The 21,554-nt window shown below is 36.7% G+C and overlaps 1 long non-coding RNA gene across 1 annotated transcript; it reads left to right on the top strand.

Moving 5' to 3' along the window:
* Positions 1-2,611: 2,611 nt before the first annotated feature.
* Positions 2,612-11,161, top strand: LOC136260935 (uncharacterized). Its single transcript, XR_010703768.1, has 3 exons — positions 2,612-2,702; positions 6,275-6,373; positions 11,062-11,161. It is a non-coding gene; the product is annotated as an uncharacterized lncRNA (long non-coding RNA).
* The last annotated feature ends 10,393 nt before the right edge of the window (positions 11,162-21,554 follow it).

Genomic DNA, 21,554 nt, shown 5'->3' with positions numbered 1-21,554 from the left:
ATTTTATATTACAGATTCCCCTGCTGTGTTGTTATACATATCTTAGTGCCTGTGTAAATTTGTTCATTATTATGATATCGCAAAAGTGTCCGCCATTATTCCATCATCTCAGTGATTGTATGGGAGTAGTAAACTAATTCACTTACATAGGCATAGAGGAAAGCAAGCTAGATGGGCTAAAGAATCGCCTAATAGGTGTGCTCCACCCATTCGCACTACTCACTTTCAAGATGTTAATGCAATGCCCCATATACTTTACCTGGGATTGGTCCTGAAGCATGGGGAGTTGCTCATAGCATCTTGAAATGAGCAATGTGAATGGGTCAAAGCACACACATATTATTGACAGGATTGTAGGGGCACTGTGTAAGGAATCTCCAGATTGTAGCTGTGAAATTACGACTTACAGAACAAATCATGGCATTTGAACCAAGGTTTCTCGTGAATTAAGGCTATTTTAGCGTACCTTCTTATCAACTTTTCTTTGAGATTTTTCGACAAGTAGTCTTTCATTTCACAACTACCCACCCCAGAACTTTCAATTATTCTTAAAACCTTCTGTAAAGACCATTTCTAATATATTTGCAGAAATTTTTGGATGCCCAGTCTCCTCAAGCAGGAAAGTTTTTAGTATATGTGGGTTAGTATGTGGCTTCTAGTAAAGTCACAGAATCTCCTATATACTTACTTAAAAGACAAACGTGCACAGTTTTGTATCCATATCAAAACTTTGGTCTGGTTTCTCCTGATGGGATTATTTGGCATCACCACATCATGCTGTACTCTTAGTGAGTTTCCTATAATGGTCTAGTACAGTAATGTCACTGTGACATCTATTCTCCTCATCACTAACCACACTAATATCACTCCATAAGAGGTTAACATATACTCCACCATGACATAGTGGTGTTGAGTAATAATATCTTATACTGAGTGATCTTGGTAATGAAGGACCAATATTCTTCACCTTGCTGAGTATTCATGTTAAAACCCTTTAACTGCTAAGGATGCCATATATGGTATCCTCAGACTATAAACCCGACAGTGATAGAGATTTATACACTATAACATTCTTCATGCACTACACCAACAAAACACTGGAACATGGGTAATCAAATCCTTGATGTACTAGCTATTGCTAGTAATGTTACATAATCACCTGTTATCATGTACAGTAGGGAAGGTTATGATTTTGTAATGCAATTTTTTTGTGAGATGGATTTTAGGCCATATGTGTGTTTACGCACATGTGGTTGTAGTTGTGAAAGCACCTGATAGCCAGTCTTAACTTGTATTGCTTCAATTATAAACAGACTAACAGTGTTTATTGTATTGTAAGGAACATTAGAACTATGTTTACTAATGGCTGAACATGCTCACAAATCAATTTTTACGATTTATGGTTTATAACATTCTTGTGGTTCCCGTTATGAACAAGACTGAAGTAGCTGTATAATCAAATTGTTTAGACAATAGCAAACATATTATAGACAGGTTCAGAACATTTCATGGTTTGGTTTGTCGCTTAATTACTTAACCCTTCAAATCTGGAATTAATCTTGAACATGAAATAATGTGTTACAGAGCTTTCCCTAGTGAAATAAAGTAGATCAGTAAAAATGTCAATTTGCTACCAACATCAAAGTCAAAATTTTAATTAACCACATCAAAAGAATTTCTAGTAAAGTAGAGCGGTAAGCCCCTGTGTAAGTACGTATTATAGGCAGACGTCAGGTTTCTGTTAACAAAATAGTAACCATGGTAACAGTGTATGGTCATGTGAGACTATACATGTTGTGTGTAGATTGTGACCGAATTGTGTAGTGGTATAGTTTGATAGTGCAGTGGAATTTCATTATTATAGTGTAATGTGCTCATATACAGGTTTAGTAGGAGTGTCCACCATCAGTAAATTGATCAGACAAGTTGACCACACTTAACTGATTTAGAATTATAAATGAAAACAGTCTTGTTGTTTGAGTTATAGTAGATCATGTGATAGCAGCCATACTAGTGTGGTGTGGTCCTGTTTAGTAGGTGTACAATTTTTATTGGATGATATTTATGGTAGAGTGATGGTCGTACACTGGTAGTTATGTTAAAGCAAGAGTAAATAATAGAAGAGAGAGTATCTAACTGCCATATAGTACATCAAAAATGAGCACATTAAGTAGAGAAGCCATCCTGTAGTGCTATCAAAGTAAGTGTTGAATGAAGCAATAAACAACTTCTAGCTCAGACTGTTTGAAGTACCCAGGCTCAAACAGTCTGAAGTAGAAAGTGTTTATTGCTTCATTCAACACTTACTTTGATAGCACTACAGGGTGGCTTCTCTACTTAACCTGCTCATTTTTGATGCACTATATGGCAGTTAGATACTCTCTCTTCTATTATTTACTCTTGGTTAAAGTTATTAACACTTTGTTAGGTGATGTGATTACTGGCTACACATTCACTATTTGTGGTCAATAACTTCAAATGTTATCATAAACACTCCTCCATATTAGTTTGGATAATTGACTCTCAACTGTATTATTGTTGATGTGTAGTAGTGTAGCTAGTATGTTGTGAAGTTAATTGTCATCAAATATAATTCACTATAGTATCAAGGGACACCCCTACATTTTGCAGCCCAATGGGGACACCATGAAGTTTTCCAACTCCTACTCACAGCAGGAGCTAAACTGGATATGGTTGATAAAGTTAGTGATCATAATTTATTAATAATGAGGTTATGTGTATAGTGGTATAGTATTAGTGTAGTAATCACACAAATTAAGATGGCTGTCAAGTGGATAACAGGAGACCTTGCTACAATAAATTTTATACCCTATGAAACCATCTGTTGTGTAATAATATGTATGGTTAGAGTAGCTGTGTGGGATTATCTTAAACTAGTTAACTTAGTCATGACAATGCTGTTAGTTCTTGTTGACGTGATCATGTGTAGATACCGTAAGTTCTCTCTAAAATTTCGGCCCCCTCTATTTATTCGGCACCCGTATTCTAACAGTGAAATAATTTCCCCTAATAAAAAAATCGGCACATTTGCTATTTTTGCGATGGATGCTGATCATGACGAGAACGTCAGAGTTGTCTAGCCTTAATATCAACGATACCAATTATACTGTGACGAGTGATCGATCAACTAAAATTAGTGGTGATTTCCATCTAATTATAGGCCAAAATTTGGCGAGACGAAAACTATTGATTTAAAAATATGCCAAATTTTTAGAGGACTTACGGTAATAGTATTGCAGCATCCCCCAGTACGGCTTATTGTAGAATAGAAATGTCCACTGAACAATTATATATAATCATGACTGATCATTTGACCGCCACCTTAATCTGTTATATAATGTACCATATTGTGTTGAATTATGGCCAGGCATTTTAAGCAACTCTTACCCCGCACTATACTATACCGGCATTTATATACGTGATCATCATTCATGAGCCAACTTATACCTCAGTGTTGTACTCTCCTTGATGTCTTCTTACTTAATCATGTGTCACAGATTCTAGCTATATAGGAACTCTATAAAACGTTCTTCACTTCATCATTTATAATATATTCATTTGAGACCAGGTGTTTATTCAAAACCAGGCAAAATTTCTCCTCAAAATTGCAGCCTTGATCAAAATGGCTTTGTTTGAGATTTGTCAACGCATAAAAAAAAATCCCTCCTGGAAATTTTGGATAGTGGCAATCTGCAAGAACTTTCTCCCTCAAAAGAATCCCGCTTTGCGGTATTAGAAATACTGTATGTTATATTATCCAGTGAAATGAGTATTGGACTTGTTGTGTTAAGGTACCTTGCAAAAAAGTGAAATAGCTACCCATTCTATTAGCATGGCTATTTTATTAAAAACATGACAACTATATAGTGTAACCATAGTGATAGATGTCTCCATTGTGGAGTAAAATGATGGTTGTTTGGCAACACTGCAAACATTACTAAGGTATCATCCCTTTGGTGCTATAGGAATGGCTGCTAAGTTTGATCACTCTGTAACAGTAATTGTTGATTCCATAACAGTTGCTATGGTTATCGGATTGATTTTTATCAAACATAAACAGAGAACTAGAAAGAATAGTAATTTTTTGCTTTGTGAATCAGCTGAACAGAATGAGTCAGTGAGACCAGTTTAACCATAGATGTAGTATATGGGATTAATGGTACGAGAATTGTAAACAGGAAAGGATAAAATAGTCCATCATATAGCTGAACATGACTTCTTCTTGTTTACAAAGTGAGAACTATTAATCCAATATACGGTAGTCCCTCAGTTACCCACCTGTACCATCATTTATCTAAAATTGATAATGACTGTTCTATTAGAGTATTTTGTTTGTAAATGGTTTATTAGAGTAAGGGTGTGTTCTATTGGAGTATGTGAACAAAGTTCTGAATATAAATGAATGGGCTGAACAGTTAACTTATCTGAACACTTTTTATCATAGCCTGAGACCATTGTAGTTTGGATAACTGATGGTCTACTGTACTACAACAAGCAATCCTATTACATCTACTAATACAGTTAAACTAGTACAAATCCAGTCACCTGTTAGACAAAATATGTTAACTTTATTGAGTAGTTGTGACAAGTCACCATACATTGTACAGTGACCATATTCCACAGTGACAGAACTAATAGTGTTAACATATTTGGTTATTGTGAGTGTGGCCTAGACTAGTATTGTGTGGCGTGGCTTAGACTAGTATTGTGTGGCGTGGCTAGGGGCCCGCCAATTATTTTTATCTATTATGCTATGCTGCACTGCTCAAAATTTGCCTATTACGTATGCTTAAATTAATGCTCAATATTTACCTATTATGCTGAAATTATGCTCAATATTTATACCAGTTTTTCTAGTAAATTTGCACTTTATGGGAAAACAGTAAGTTGCTGAAGCACAGACTCTAAATCCTTGCTTGTCAAAATGCATGTCACAGAAAAGATCGATATACTCTAATAGAACAGTCAGCTATCTGATTATTCTCTGACTGTTCTATTAAAGTATATCGATCTTTTTCTGTGATATGTATTTTGATAAGCAAGAATTTATGGTAATGCACAAGTGTTCTGCCTATTATGCTAGCATTATGCTCAATGCTTTCAAGCACCTATTATGCCAGCATAATCGGCAGGTTCCTAGGTGTGGCCCTATACATGGATACATTGTTAACAGTTCACACAAAAGAGAAAGAGAAATGATCATTACTGCTTTTTTCTGCCTACCTTCCAGTCTGGTTCACCACATAAACATGTATGACACCTTATCCTTCTACACACTGGATGATATTTCAAGTGCCGCAGAGAGTAATATGTGCCAGTAAAATAAATTTTCACAATTGCTCAATCAGAAAGTACATTGTAAAATTGTTAATTCTAAACTTTAAAAATAAGTAATTATTTTACTCACATGACTTTTATATGTCATGATTCACTTTGAATAATGTTAAAGCTTTCCCTATACTCCTTAGTGTGTAGAAAATGAAAGCCTTTCCAAGAAAGAAGTAACAATGGTGAAGTTTCTACTGTGCTGTAAATAAATTCCTATAATTTGCATGCCCTTTACTGTAGGAACACATAACAATGATCAAGACACACGGTAGTGTGTCATGCGGCCAAGAAAGCCGGCACGTCACATTGTGAGTATAATTATTGGAAGAAACAAAGCACTATTTTCACGCATACGTAGCTCTGTGCTTCCTTCACGAATTGGAATCATTTTTATACTGCAAATGCCCCTCACCTTCAGCATCCCACATAGCAAATTTGAGCAAAATTGGCAAACGCCACCGTGAAATAGAAGCCTTCAACAATCTGCTTAATTTCTTTGTATTTTCTTCTTCGTTTAGGGAGCTTGGGGGGCTTAGATTATTCTTTTTGCACACCTAACAAAAATCATTATAAAATGCGAATGTGTAGTTCGATTGTCTTGAACTTTGGTACACTTTGAGAACAAAGGTGGGTTAAAAGTAAATATAAACACTCGGGTGTCTATGCAGGTAAATATGGTACAATTAAAACTCTTTAATTGGGTAGTCACCAGAATTCTGGATATGTGGCCAGCAGCACCTGCCCATGTACTGTAATAAAGTTAATAGTAACATGTTGTAATGATTTGTTGTTGGTATATTAGTTTCAGGATATATTGTGCAAAATGATCAAGTTTGATAGTAACTTTATGTTGTAGCTATGTACATTGTACAAACATGACAACTTAAACTACTCATTCACTTCTTCATGATTTGTGTTGTTGTAGGGTAATCAGACCACACTCCATTGTGCTGCTATTGGTGGAGATAGTACCATAGTGAAGGAGTGTATCAAGTCAGGACTGGATGTTAATGCCATCGATGATGTAAGCTAGTATAGTAATGAGATGTTGGTAGTAACTGTTGTGTACATGTTAACTGTTAATGTTGGTCACTCACTTGTTATTCTCTAGCCTAGTTGATTATCAGTTGTCTGTTGCTTCTCCTCCCACAAGCTAATGATTGTGGGGGTAGTTTGGTATCTGTACAGAGTCTTGGCTTCCTTTTGGGATAAACCTCCAACTCTACTCAAGGCCAATGGGAAAAATGGGCTTTAATTTGAGGCAACAGATACTTGGGTATAAGGAAGAATTTAGTGTCAGGAATTGTTTTCGCACCACCAAGTTCTTCATACCCAAGCATGATGATGGGTACAATTTATGCCTACGTGATATGCAGAAGCCATCCTAGGTGAGACCCTGTACTATCACTGTCCCTCTATAAGGAATGGAGGTGCTGCGTAGCAACCAGAGCTAGTATTGTTCTGTTTGTGGTGGCACAGAAAGAGGCACAAGCCTGCAATGACAACAGTGTACCAGAATACAGGTGCACCTCCTTTGGCCTTGTAGCAAACATGTGCCAATAAAGCAGGTGGCATGTTGGTACTCCAAATATGTGCCCATCAAGCAAGAGGCATGTTGGTACTCCCAGTGTGAGAAAAATAGCATTTGCTGGCTTTTGCGGCGTGCTGACTTCTGGTAGAATTCATGTCCCTTTAAGGGGTTAGCATTGGCTATGTGTTATGGCCAGTGGCTGTGGTAGTCTGATCATGGTGGTGGACCAGCAATTTCAATTATGTAGTCTGTGGACTGGATGTCTGACAGCACCATCTGCATTGGTAGAGAATAACACACAGCAAGGAACACACATACAGCAAAGCAGTAACTATAGTGTAGTGAGCTGTGCTATGTGACCTGCCATTATATGTGTACAGTGCAGTAGCTATGCACCATACAGGCTGCTCTCCAGCAGTAGTGGTCTGGACACTAATACATATTGACCAGAGGTTGTCTGGTTGTCAAACATTCCTGCACATATAGTGTTTACACATTCAGTATATTCACACACATGTACAAGGGTATGTGATTCAATGTAATTTTAGTATGTGATTGAACGTCTGTCTTGTGAGGTAATCTGTTGGGTGAATTTATACAAGTATATAGGAACAAATCTGTCTGCATGCTTAGAGCAACCCATTGGCCGCTGAAATAAATTGTATACTTGTGGCTATGTGCTTATACCTATATAGCCATATTACCTAGCTAGTGAAGTGGTGGGAAAGATATGGGTAACATTCTTGAGTAGGTGATGGACTGACCGTGTGTTACGTACTTGCTGCGCATGCGTTGTTACTCCAAATAATGCTGTTTTCTAAATAATGCTCTCCTTTAGTTAGCAAAGGTGTGTGTGGTGTTTGCTCCCACCATTAACTATGTTTAAAGTCTTTAAACTTCATTTAAACAAGTAGTATTGTTGTAGGAGTGTGTAGCATTAGATGATGTGTAGAGTTATGACCTCTATGATCATGTGTGTATGTGTGTATGTGTCTGGTGTAGTATTGATTGTGTGGTATATGTAGTGATGTGTATGGGATGACATCTCACTGGTCTGTGTTACTCTGTGGGAAATTGTTATCGTCCAATTTTGCTTTCATTAAAATTCAAATTGCAATAGTAATGCTCAAAAAATAAATCTTGAATACCATGTTGTGTGTGTTATGTGTCTGGTGTAGTAGTGATTGTCATATGTGTATACTAACATTGGTGGAGTTCTCCTAGTAAGTATGTTATTCATTCAAGTAGGGTGATAGATTATGACTGGTAACTGTGCGTGCCCTACGTGCAGAACTTTATTGCCTTATATAGAAGTTACATACATAAAAAGCTGATGAGCATTAAACTATCTACTAAAGTGTATCTGATTAGCTTATATGTTGTACTAATACAATACCTGCCTTCCTGCTCCTATACTACGTTACAATCAATAGCTGTCATCACCTTCCTTGTAAAATTAGTTACTTTGTAAGTACAAAACACTTTACAGTGTTAGTGTTTATGAACAGTTAGGTAGAAAGAATAAAGGTATAACATGAAAAGTTACAAATGTAGTTAAGTAGGAGTGCCAGTAACGATGGTTGCACTAAAAGGTTCAAAATCTGCATGAAGTACAAAAGGTTAGGTAACATCAAGGAATTTCTCTCACCATCTCATCATTAGAAGGCACTTGTCCTAACCACTGAGCTGTACATCACACACAATTGTGAGCTCAGTTAGTTCATCATGTAAATTACACAAGGAATTCTAGTGATGTGCCATAGACAACTTGTTTATATGGGAATTTCTTTTAGCAAACTTGGTAAAGCCAGATCATGAGCATTTCATTTGACACTAAAACCACTTTGATATGTGAAGTGGTTTGTGAGATACTTTTACTTTAAAATTACTCATCATTTGATTCAAATTCCTGACATTGAACTAATTGCACTGACTCTATAATTAGGGGACACCACCAACGTTTCAACAACTACATGTAACACGGTGACCTATCAACACTCCTTATTTGCTAGGACTATCCACCTATAGTACTCTATGCTAGAAGATGTCTGATGTAAATGTTGTGAAGATTTAAACGTCTAATTCACAATCTGTACCTGTGACTCGTTATTGTAAAGTAGCCAGTAACTGTGTATATTGTACTGCTTGTATGTGCAACTGGTTAAGCAATAACCCGCTGTTTTGCAAAAAAATTATTTAACAAAATAAACTGGTATGCCACATAAAATTTCTGTGCATATTTTAATTGCTTCAGTATGTGATAAAACAAAATTCAAATCAATAAAACATATAAACCATTGGATTTGCCTGTTCTGGAGAGGAATAAAATTCTTGTGTAGTGTCTGTACAGCAAAGGGCACATGATGAGAGCATGTGATAGAAATAAAGTTTACTGTTGTTATTTCTTAGTCCTTCTTTGTGGAAGAATATATAGGGAAAGCACTATACCTTGATCATGTAAATGACAGTGATGTTTAATAACTTGGGTTTTCAATGTTAACTTTTTTGTAAGTTGGAGTGTATAGCATAAACAATAGGGCAAGTGCTGTACTGTAGGTCAGGTACCTGTGTTATTGTTGGGTTAGTAGTGTTGTATGTAGTGTCACTTATAACATGATGATTTGTGGTTCTGTTCAAGATCACCTCAACATCAAAAAGTGAATGTGCATTTTCTACACACGGCGGCTTTGTATTTAGTATTGCTACCTGCCCTACGTGCAGCCAGGGAGCACGTGACAACCAAGCATTAAACACCAGTGCCATTCATACCCTGCAGCGTGCGTGGTGATATTACTTTTAAAGTGCATGAACCTTATTCCACCATCCTGCAAAGTACAGCATGTATACCAAAATGATGGGAAACATGCAGGTACTCCTGAACCTGCAGAACTGCAGTAGCTAAGCTAAGGAAACTATAGTAATGTGATACTTACAATGATGTGCATGGTTCTAACCTGTCCTATTCTGCAGGCTATACATGTAGCATCGTTTGATAACACGTAACTTATATTATGACAACAAAAGACATTTGCACTTTAATACCATAACATTGGTACCTGCCCTACAATGTAGAACTTGCCATATTGTATATTATATGTTATGCACTATGTGCAGGACCATCTCCACATAATTTGAGACCAAGCATTAAAATTCTAACCAAGCCCAAAAGTGCCTTCAGTATATATGACCCTAAATGCTTCCATTAGATTGTTACACAATTTCAATGGAATTTTCTACTGACTAACTGCCTGCTTGCCTAATGTCTTCAGGCAAGCGTAGCTCGATAACAGCTAAGGCTATAGGCTTATTTTTTTCACTGTTCAACGTTACTTCCTTCCGAGACATGCCTTTTGGCATACTGCAGTATGTACAATGCACACGTCATGGACTTACCTTTGTCCTCCATTGCGTTCCATTTCTTTTTGCTGACAACCCAAAGGTCCCTACATTTGTAAACAGGAATCGTCATATTTCCGTAGTGATTGGATAGGCACTTGCACTGTTCTTCATTTGTAGTGGGCCAAACATAGCTGAAAACAAAGCATAATGGCCACTTCAATTTTGAGGGGAGTGTGTAAACAGTGGAATGGGCTACTGGAATGGTGGAACAGTAATGATAGCTGGGGTGTGTGTTCAGACGAAAACATTAACTCTGGTGCCATTCTTTCTTTTGATGTGGTTAGCATGGGTTTACCAGTCATAATAATGTTACAAAAAGATTAACAAACAAGTATAAGGAAAATGTCCACTAGTATATCTGCAGGTGTAAGCGACCTCAAGGTCCCTTGTTTCCTTAATTTTTCTATGATCCATAATCAAACTTAAAATTCCCATACAATTGTATTCACTACATGTTCTCAGTGTGTGAACTGAAAAGTTATCTAGCTAACCATCGCACTGATAACTCACCAGTTTTTGCATGCATTGAATGATAGTTACATGCTAATATTATCTGACCTGCTTGAATATTTTCATTTCATACATGCTATCCTTCTTCCTGTTCTCTATACAATGTTGAAAGTCATAGTGATGTGGTTAATGTACACAAGTGGATTGTTAAGAGAAAAAACTGTCACCAAATAGCTAACATCTTCAAAGGCATAAATAATCTGTTGCTCTTCCACCAATAATTTCTAATGTATATGTATATAGTACTTGATGTTGTGTTTCACTTTGTATAGAGTGGTAATACCCCTTTACATGAGGCGTCATACAAGGGTAACATTGAAGCTGTCAAGGAGTTGATGAATTCTGGAGCTGATGTAACAATGACCAACAAGGTGAGTAAAACATGTGATGACACAACCACATCATGTACCATGTCATAGTCTAGTCTGAGTGTACTCTGACATTAGCTTGTAAGAATGTATGTGTGTAGTACTGTGTGATGTGATGTCATTTTCTAAGTCACCAGCTTTATGTGTCATTGATTCACAATGTATTGTGTAAGTCACCAATAACGATAATCAAGGTTTGGACTTTTCTGACTGTAAAAACCAGCCTCACTTCTCTTTCATAATGATTTGGCAACATTGGTTCAGTATAACCAAGCCCATAAATGTCTTCAAAGTGATCCCAACAAGTTACTAAACAAGTTGATGTTGTGCTACTTCTAAAAACCAGGCGCCATGCAGCTAGCTAACTCATCTGGAATAACTATACACAGTATATACTACTATGAATTAACCAACTATGTATTACTACTTTACAATAGGGTAGTTTAGATTGTGCAATAATATTATTAGCTATTTCTCGTAATTCATGAAATATTCGTAATTCATTCAATTACGTTGCTATGCACTGCTAAGGAAGCGTTTGTTAAATAAACCGCTTTTACCAACATATTACGCACAAAACTATCTTCTAAACTGTTTTATAGTGTAACTAACGTGTTTTTTCCCACAAATTCTCTCGACAAAGCCTCAAAGCTGCTCTTCATTTTCGTTCGCGTACGTAAGGGATACGCCCCCTTTCAACTTGAAGCGATAGGCTATTCCTGGCAGTGTACGAGGCCTGCACCGTTGTTTTTCAGTTGCTAAATGCCTGAAAACCTCAAGGGGAAGGTAGTCTGAGGAAAGTCACCACACCCGTATTGCAGTCCGCCGAAAAGAAACCACCTCAGAGCAAAGTTCACCTGTGCAGAAGTTTAATACAGACTTCATTTCACTTTTACTTCTTACGTAAAAGCTGCTTTCACCATTATTAAACGATTTTGCTCACGTGGGTGCGTACGGACAAACATAGGTAGATAGGTAGATAGATAGGTACACACACACACACTTTTACGGAAACAATTACAGTAAACCAGGCGCACGCCCACAGCCGGCCTTCGGCCGGCTGTGGGCGTGCGCCTGGTTTAAAAAATATATTTTTAAATTTTTTTTCTATCTGACTAACTGCTTGACTGATTGACTGATGTCTCCTGCCAAGCATAACTCAATTATTATTAATGTTACCAGCTTGATTTCTTCACTGTTTGATGTCGCTTCAGTCTGAGAAATGCTTTTTTGACAATCACAGCGGACTTACTATTTTCCTCCTTTGTGTACCATTTCTTTCTCTATACTATTTGTAGGTGTTGATTTGGGATAGTGCGTAAACGAATGTTCTGAAATTCAAATGTTTGTTTGTTTGGGAGCATTCGAATACAAATTCATAACATTCAAATCCTCACTCAATGTATATAATTAGGTCACATGCAGCTGAAAATAGTACAGGACATGACACACACCAGGTGTCAAGTTGTTAACATGTACTTCACTATTGTTTACACTTAGTTAACAGCCTGTTGTCTACAGTCAGGTGCATGTGAAGCCAAAAATGCTACACCTGATGGCTACCATGCCAGGTGTAAGGTTGATTACATTGATAAAACTACTATTTTGCTACTGTTTACACTCACTTTACTGTCTATATCAAAGAGTATTTCAACAAGTAAGTGCATAGAACCCTCACAACAATAAGTCTTACTTCTTCGATTCAATGAATTAAAAATTTTGATTGTGGGTTTTAAATATTAGAAACATTCAAATAATCCACAGTTTTTCATTCAAATGCTCAATTCTAGCATTCGTTTATGCACTAATTTGGGGTAACATGGCTTCAGCAGCTGGCTGTCATGATAATCATTCCATAGTAACTGGATTGGTTACAGAGACCCTTCTCATACTGTTCTTTGTTTGTAACTGGTAGAACATACCTGAAAACAAACTGGAATAACTGCTAATTGATAGTCAGGTGCACGTTTAATCACACAACTTCCTGCATTGATTGCAGAGGCGCTTCTTGTACTGTTTTTTATCTGTAATGCTGTGTATTAGGTAAAAAAAGCTGATAAGAAGCAAAATGTCAATAACGCTTTTCAGTAATTGTTAATAGCAGGGATGTGTTTTATGTCTTGTCAGTGCCATTTTTTCCAGGGGCGTATGCAGGAATTTTGAAAAGAGGTTTCTGCTGCAGTTAAGTGACTGTTATATTAGAGTAGTTGATGTTACCTGACTGCTTTATTGAGTATCTCGATCTTTTCAGCAAAATCATAATTCAGAACAATGCTATAAGTGTTGGTATCATGTTAGAAACTATTATTTAACTACGATAAAAGTTTAAAATGTGTCCTGTTTCATGATAGATTTCAGATTCTGGAAACCTGAAGTTTCGATTTCTTAACACGATGTTTCAAGTAACTCTAAATACCTTCAATGGGTTTCTGTGGAATTTTAATTTTGATTTTAGCTGAATTTTCTTCTAATAGACTGATGCATTCAGCCAAGCATAAGTAACTCAACTGTATGGGCTTGATTTCTTCACTGTTCAACATTGCTTTGACCTGAGACGTGCCTTTTGTTAACTGCAGCTATACAATGCATTAGGGCTGGAACGAATGTCAAATTTGAACTTCCAAAGCTCCTTGTAAGATAGCCACTGATTCATGGGAGTGTCATTGCTTCAGTGCTGGCTATCACATGAGTTGTCTGTAATTCTGTAGTTGGTGGATTGATTGTGGAAAGGCACTTCTCATACCCTTCTTTGATTATAACATTGTATAATGGGTATAGAACATAGCTGAAAATGAAGTGGAATGACCATTTCACTTTTAGTAATATTAACAGATAGTGAGGGCACATGTTCAGTTGTAATTTCTGTAGTGACAGGATTGATTACAGAGGCACTTTCCTTAACTGTTCCTCATTTGTATCACTGCACAGCAAGTGGAACATATCTGAAAACAAACTGGAATAGTCGCATTGCTTAAAGGAGGTCATCTAAACTTGCAGCTATACTGCAATGGACATTTAACCCTATTGTCAGCCTGTACTGATCTGATGTAGGAATTAAATGTCTACCTGTAAGGCTACAAGTATAGATAACCTCCTTGCTTCATTGCTTTTTATTTCTGTGATTTATTATTTCTACTTTTCCCTCACACAGATTTATTGACTAACAACTATCAAGCGGTACAGTGGTAGAGACATCTTACATGATGAAAATCACTATTACGGAAAAATATTAGTCCATCTAACATCAAATGCAGCATTAAAAACAAGAAAACACTTGCAGGCGGCTGGATAAGTGCTAAGCCACTGGTGCCAACCATTTCTCACATTCTGCACTTTCCTTTTACTGATAACAACATGGAAAGTAGTGAAAATGCACACCTGTGGACTACAACATTGGCCAACAATGCCATCAAGCCCGAATCGCTAAATTTCAAAGCGTTTGCTATTGTAGAGTAATGCTTACCCAATGCCTATACTAAATTTTGATGGTCTGTGAAACATAGTTTTAAGGTAATTAAGCGAGAAAGGAGACCGTGTTGCTAGTCAGGGTGTGCTCCATATAACAGTAATCATGCAGTGGCTGCTGGTGCCATTGCACATTAATTAGCGTTGTGACAAGCTAATAGTTTTAAAGTGTGAATAATGTTAGTTATATCAACAACAGTAGTTGGACGGTCTGACAGAGCTTGTTCAGTTAGTCCACTGAGACACTTATGTGGTCTATGGATTTCCGCATTTGTTCGTGCATTACCACAAACATGCTGTCCAATTAACTTCGTACAGCTGCTTTTAATAAGTTCAACACCACCTTCTCTTATGGTCAGTAGATACCTGTAACTTCACAATTGGATTGAGACAATGTCCATTAACGATCGTTGATTAATAACAATTGTGCGCGAGGATCACATCTCTTTATAATTTTGCTCAATCACAATAACCACACACCCTTATTATTGGTCTAGCTGTATCGATAATGCTAGCTAGTGCAGTCAAAATATGAAATAGTGACGTGCCCCCTGGTAGATGAAGGCTGGCTCGAGATACTCTAATACAGCAGTCACCCTAATAGAACAATCACACGTGTATAGCTGTATGCTATAACAACACTAATTTATGAAGTAGGGATAAAAAGTAGTGAAACAAGAGGTGAATGATGGTATTACAGCATAGCTCGGTGTGAAAATCCCTACTTTGCATTAAATAAAATTAACATGCCAATGTAGGGATTTTCCTACCAAGTTATGTTATAGTATACACAGAGTTGAACTATTAGAACAAGCACAGTTGGTAACTTGGTATGGTAATTCATTACTGGATGTGATCAAAGAAGTAAATTCCTGGTGTGGGAGTGTCAAAGTGCTTGGTGATAACTACCATACAGCTAGACGGAGCATCTCTGCTACTGTGTGATAAGTTAGTTATCACCCTGTGGCAGAGCCATTTAAACTATTCATTACATCATATCAACCATGAATGATATATTGGTTAGTGATGGAGCAAATAGCCAAATATGGATATAAAACACACCAGTACAGCACTGACACTAGACAATAAAATGTTAATCCTTTATACAGTGGAACTATATTCAATAAATGTCAAGAAAAGTCTGTGTGTATTTTCAGTCACTCCAGCAATCAGTCCCAGCAGTGTATGAACTTCTTTCAATAACCTCTGGCTCAATCATTCTATCTCATGAGTAATTCTCGACAGTTTTTAACCCTTGCACACCATGTGATGCCACTCCATGAATCCCAGACAAAGATCATACCTCAGGAAACTGTTGCTTTGTAAAAACGTCCTTCAAAATTTGTCTTGTTAAAGTTCTTCATAGCCACACAGAGTCTTTGAGGATTCTTGTAGTAAAGGGAATAAATTAAAACGAATTATCAAGGCCAACCATAAGCTGGCTTCAGAACTTCCAATTACAAAAGGAAATGAGGTCTTCTAAAAACAGTAGCTGTCACACTTTAAAGTATAAAGAACTGCACCACTAAGCAGTTAACAACCTGCTGTAGCCATCTTGACAACTCAACAAAATGCAGAGTAATCCGGACAAGCCTTTGTGGGAGCATTCTTTAAGATGTTTGTGGTAGCTAATTGTCTGGGTTGTGTAATAGAGGCAGGTAACCAGGGAGAGATGTGCTTTTTAACAACAACTCTGTTTCCATACTAAAAATCATATCAGAACACACTAGCTCAGGCTATTTGTCACATCAGTATAGTACTGTAGTATATCAGCATTCACTGAATAAAGAAATTTGTAATCAAAGTGAATGTAAGATCAATGTCTGCTCTTTAAGGATTGGATATTGTTAGCTCATAACTAGCCATGACCACTAGTATCGTGATACAGTATCATATCAAACAGTTTATTGATGTTGATACACAAAATGCAGAACACTACCATAAAATGAGTTTGTCACCCTCCCACACTGGCTGTACTTGGCCGCATGACACACTTGATATAGGCTATTTCCATAATTTTTGTAGTACTCTAATAGAGCACACTTTTTTTCTGAGCACTTCAATACAATGCATATAGAATTTCCACTGATAGATCTATGAGTTATCATTCTAGTGTACTAAATCAGAACTTTCACTTATAAGGTAGAGATTAAGTGAGGAGAGCAACTGACAGCAGTGGCAGAGTAAAGGGCATAGGTATATAGGTGTGGAGGTCACTAGTTCAAACCCTGGAGATTTTTCCGACATTTTTGCACACGTTTTTCACTTCTCAGTGACTGTTCTATTAGGGTATCTTGATCACATTTTCACATGTTTGGTTTTGCTTTATATCTCCTTAGCTAATACTTTCAGTACTTCTAACCACAAATGGCTTACACTATGATAGTAGCTTCATGTACAGACTGATTATCAAGTTATTCCATCAAATGGATTACCCTGTAGGCATGACAACAAATCGTTGTTGTAATTTTCAAAATCACACATAATTCTGTTATTCGTGGTTCGATCTGCATAAAAATTGGGCTGCTAATGTGCTACATTATGCCCTTACAGCCCACCAAATTTGAAGTTAATTGACTAAAGCACGCATGAGTTATTGCAATTTTTCTACAGTGTACAAAAAGAAAATTTAAGTAAGAAGAAAAATATGAAGAAAATAAGAAAGCTCATATCTCAGCAATGGCTGGGAAGATTCAGCTCAAATTTGTATTGGTGGTGCACTACCCCGAGGGAGTTTCTGCAGCAAAACGGATTAGTTTCCGTTCAGGCACTATTGAGCTACGAATGCGTGAAACAGCGTTTTCTTGGTTCCTGTAAAATACACACTTGTCTGTCGTGCATCCACACTAGCTGTACTTAGCCGCACAACACACTATCATGTGTCCTAATGATGTCGCCCTTATAATAGGACATAGAGCAAGTACAGTAGTACAAGCATTTATGATACTTAACAATTTATTGCAGAATCGTTATTGTATGACAGAGCAATTACAAATAATATGCACTTACTTACAGCCTGCCTCAATGACTTGGAATCATTTTAATATGGAGCTACTTGTACAAACAGGCTATTTGAACCTGGTAGATGAGGTTGTAAATGGCTTGCATGCTGGAAGGTAATGCAACAGCACTGAGTACATAGTATATATGTAGCCACAAAAACAACAGTACTAACCCAGTGAACACCGTTAAGTAATTAAAATGCTTGTTTGCTGCAAGTTCTTGTTGGTGATACAATTGTTCCAAGTTGTACTAGCTGGTGTAGTGGCTGCATTGCTGTTTAGTGAATTTGCTATGAATAAAACTGGAGGCTTAGAACAAATCTTTATTCACCGCAAAAATATGAAGTGAATTTATGACATGATACAGCCAATTTACTATGCTACTGTATGAACAAATTTTAAAATTAACACTTGTATAGCTTGGATTATTTGTAGGTAATATCGCATTACTTTATGTATCAAGAAACATGGTAGTGTGTTTTGCAGCCAAGAAAGCTGACACGCCACACCATGCAATATTGACAGGAAGAAAGAAACATGATTTTCAATCATGCAAAGCTCCACGGTCCCTTCTGCAAAGCACACCATTGTTGTATTATAGCTGTCTGCCAGGTAGAGCAGGCCACACAGCAAATTTGATTGAATTTGCCCCAGCCATTTGTAAGAAAAGTTTCGATGTTTTTCTTTGTTTATTTTTTTCTTTTCTTTGTAAGAGTATATGGGGCTGATTTATTCTTCTTGCACATTTGCAAAACTAGTTATAAAATGTAAACGCGTAATTGTGATTGTGTTGAAATTTGGTACTGATAAACATCATAATAAAGGTGAATTTGTTTATTAACTTTGCAATGAATCTAATAAATATCCACTATGACCTGAACATTTATTTACATAATAAAGATTGAACTTTTGTCATGGCTGCAGGGTAAACCACTTATGGGAATTACTTGAAATTTTTGTGTACATTGGCCTAGCCATCATAGTAGTGTCTTTTGATGGTTTGAAAAACAAAGCAGTAACAGCTACAGTTACAAAGCAAAACCAAACAAGTGTAAAATGAAGGTTCAAGATACTCGAATAGAACAGTCACAGGAGGTAAGAAAGTGCATGAAAAATGTACAAATAAACTTGCCAGAGTACAAACCAGCTACCTCCATACTGATCACCCAAATCCTTACCAGTGAGCCACTGTTATCACAGTTGTTCACCTCACCTAGTTTAAATAAAATTCCAGCTTAATAGTGAAAGTTTATAATTTCGTAGATCTACTACTGGAAATTCTAAAACATTCATGTGTATTAGAAGTCCACAAAAATGTGTGTATTGTAATAATGATAACAAACAGTCAAATATAGCATAATGTATAATACAATACATTTATAACTTCTGTCTTCAATAGTCATTGTTGTGTCTGTAGATAAGAAGTAATGCGGATAGAAACAAACCCCATATATGTAGAGCACAAAAAGAAATGAAATCCACACACAAAACAGCCAAGCTGTGGAAAATGTTATGGCCCTGGGTGTGAAATCAAATGCGGCAACCAAGACATAGCTGCAATACTATTAATGCTAATATCAGCTATACATTATTGGCATTAACATGATTGCAGCCATTTCTTTGTCTCCACCTTTGATTTCACAACTCTTTTCACTCAAGCTGCACCCTGTGTTCACAGCTTGGCTGTTTTGTGTGGATTAAAATACAAGTGTGATTGTATATACAATTGAGTGTAAGGAATATTTTAGAAATGAAGAGCAATGAAATAAGGGAGGTCACTGCAGCTATACTATAGTGGAAAGTTAATTCCTGCATAACTACAGCACATTAATAGTGCATCCATGACTAAAGCGAGGATTAATTATCCACTACACTACTATACAGTACTATATTTTGACAGTAACATTTCTTCAAATACAGGCATTAGTACAATAGGTCTTTGAGTAGTACTTATTCATTTATAAGTGTATGTTCAGAGGAGGGCTTCAGAGGAGGGCTACAGAGTCAGTGTACTTTTGTACACATGCTCTAGAAATTTAATGCATATTCACAGAGATTCAGCTGGTTAGCCTTGCAACTAGGCTTGCATCAAATATGCCAGCACAATACGCTATACAGTGGTTGGATATTTCAAACTATAAAGCTTAATTATGAAAATAGATCAATACTCCCTAATAGAGCAGTCATTGGAAAATGCGAGCTGCAATCATTCATTGTACTTAGCTCCTTAGATTGATACTCTCTAATAGAACAGTCACTTTATAGATTAAATACTCTAGTAGAGTATTCACTGATCAAGACAAGATTATGGCAAGAAATGTTAGCTAACAACCTACGAGCATAGTGGGAACACTGAAGAGCACAATAGGTAAAAAAAATTTGAAAAATTCCTGAAAGCATTTTGGGTAAAATTTTGATTCATACTATAGTGGCACAATGTAACATCGTGCACTTTTTCATAAAACCATGAAACTTTCCACGTAAGTATTATTCCTTATGACATTAATTTTCTGATATAATACCATCGCAGGTTTGACCTTTGGTGATCTTTTTGGCCAATTTTGCCCAGAAATTTGATCATTTCTGTCTTTAATCTCCCTGAAACATTAACCCATTCACAGTGGCAATTTCCATATGGCGGATCACTCTAATAAAATACTCGCCGAATACAATTTCGACATGCTTACACTGGTATTGTGCATTTGTTAGCACGATGTGCCTATGCTGAAACACACATGTCTATGGAGGTCCTGTTTCTAGGAAAGCTGGATCCTTCGTGCACTATTGTGGGTTTGTTATGCAACCTGGTAAAACTTTTCCTGTGAACAGAGTCGAGTAGAGTGTTTCTTTGAGTTGATGCTAGTGTTTTTGAATACTCTGAATCATTTCTGATGTGCTATATACAATCACCGAAGAAGACAGTCAAGCGTTTTTCAAGAATGTGGCATGATGTGCATACATGTGTTTACACATGTGCTGAGCTAAATCCCAATAAAACCAGCCAGGGAGACCATTGCTCATTAAGCAGACAATGTAGGACTGTTTAATAAAATGTTATAGTGATTTGTACAAGCTTTGTTTGTACCCGACTGTTTGTATTTACTGTTTACAGGGTGTACATGTATATCATTTTTTCATCTTTGTTGTGTTGTAATTACTTTGTGGTTTGTGTTGTGTGAACATAAACAATATAACCAAATTCGTAAGTCTAAAGCAAATATTTCGAGGGGTGGTTACTAAGTAATTTAGTGTACAGGTAGTGTTATACTGGAAATTTGGCAAGACCTATATAGTCTGTCGGAAAATTCAGCCATGAATGGGTTTTAATTATTTAACTTGTTCCAAAATGATGATCTTGTTGAAATAAAACAACTTAGTTTTTATTTGAAGTTAATCGGTGATTTCATTCCAAAGTTCTGATCATTTATATTACCCATAAAGTTTGAACCTCCCCACGGGTAATTCATTCCCCAAGGGAAGGTAAACTTGAAGAAATTTGCAGCTACTAAAAGCAGTCATAACTTCAAAATGGAATTACCTATTAACTTCAAATAATAACCAAGTTGTTTTGTTCAACAAGACCTTTATTTTGGTACCATATTTTAACACGTCAATTAATGCCTCAGGAAGATAGACAGAAATAATCAAACTTCTGTACAAAAGTGTCCACAAAGGTCACCAAAGATTAAATCTGCAATGGCACTATATCAAAAAGTACATGTCATGAGGAATACTATTTATGTGGAAAGTTTCATGCTTTTATGAATAAGTGCACGATTTGGCTAATTTTGGGGCCTATGCTGCTATACTATCAGGCCTACTTCCAGTCCAGGCCCTTAGTAGGCATAAGCACCTGTGCCTTATACTGAAAGCTGTCAGCTCCTGGGTCTAGCCTACGAGAGTAAACTAGGGTGGATCTCTACAATTACA

This window comes from Dysidea avara, chromosome 7, assembly GCF_963678975.1.
Source record: "Dysidea avara chromosome 7, odDysAvar1.4, whole genome shotgun sequence".
Taxonomy (NCBI): Eukaryota; Metazoa; Porifera; class Demospongiae; order Dictyoceratida; family Dysideidae; genus Dysidea; species Dysidea avara.
The sequence above is the reverse complement of the archived record's forward strand: the minus strand, read 5'-3'. Positions and strand labels throughout refer to the sequence as shown.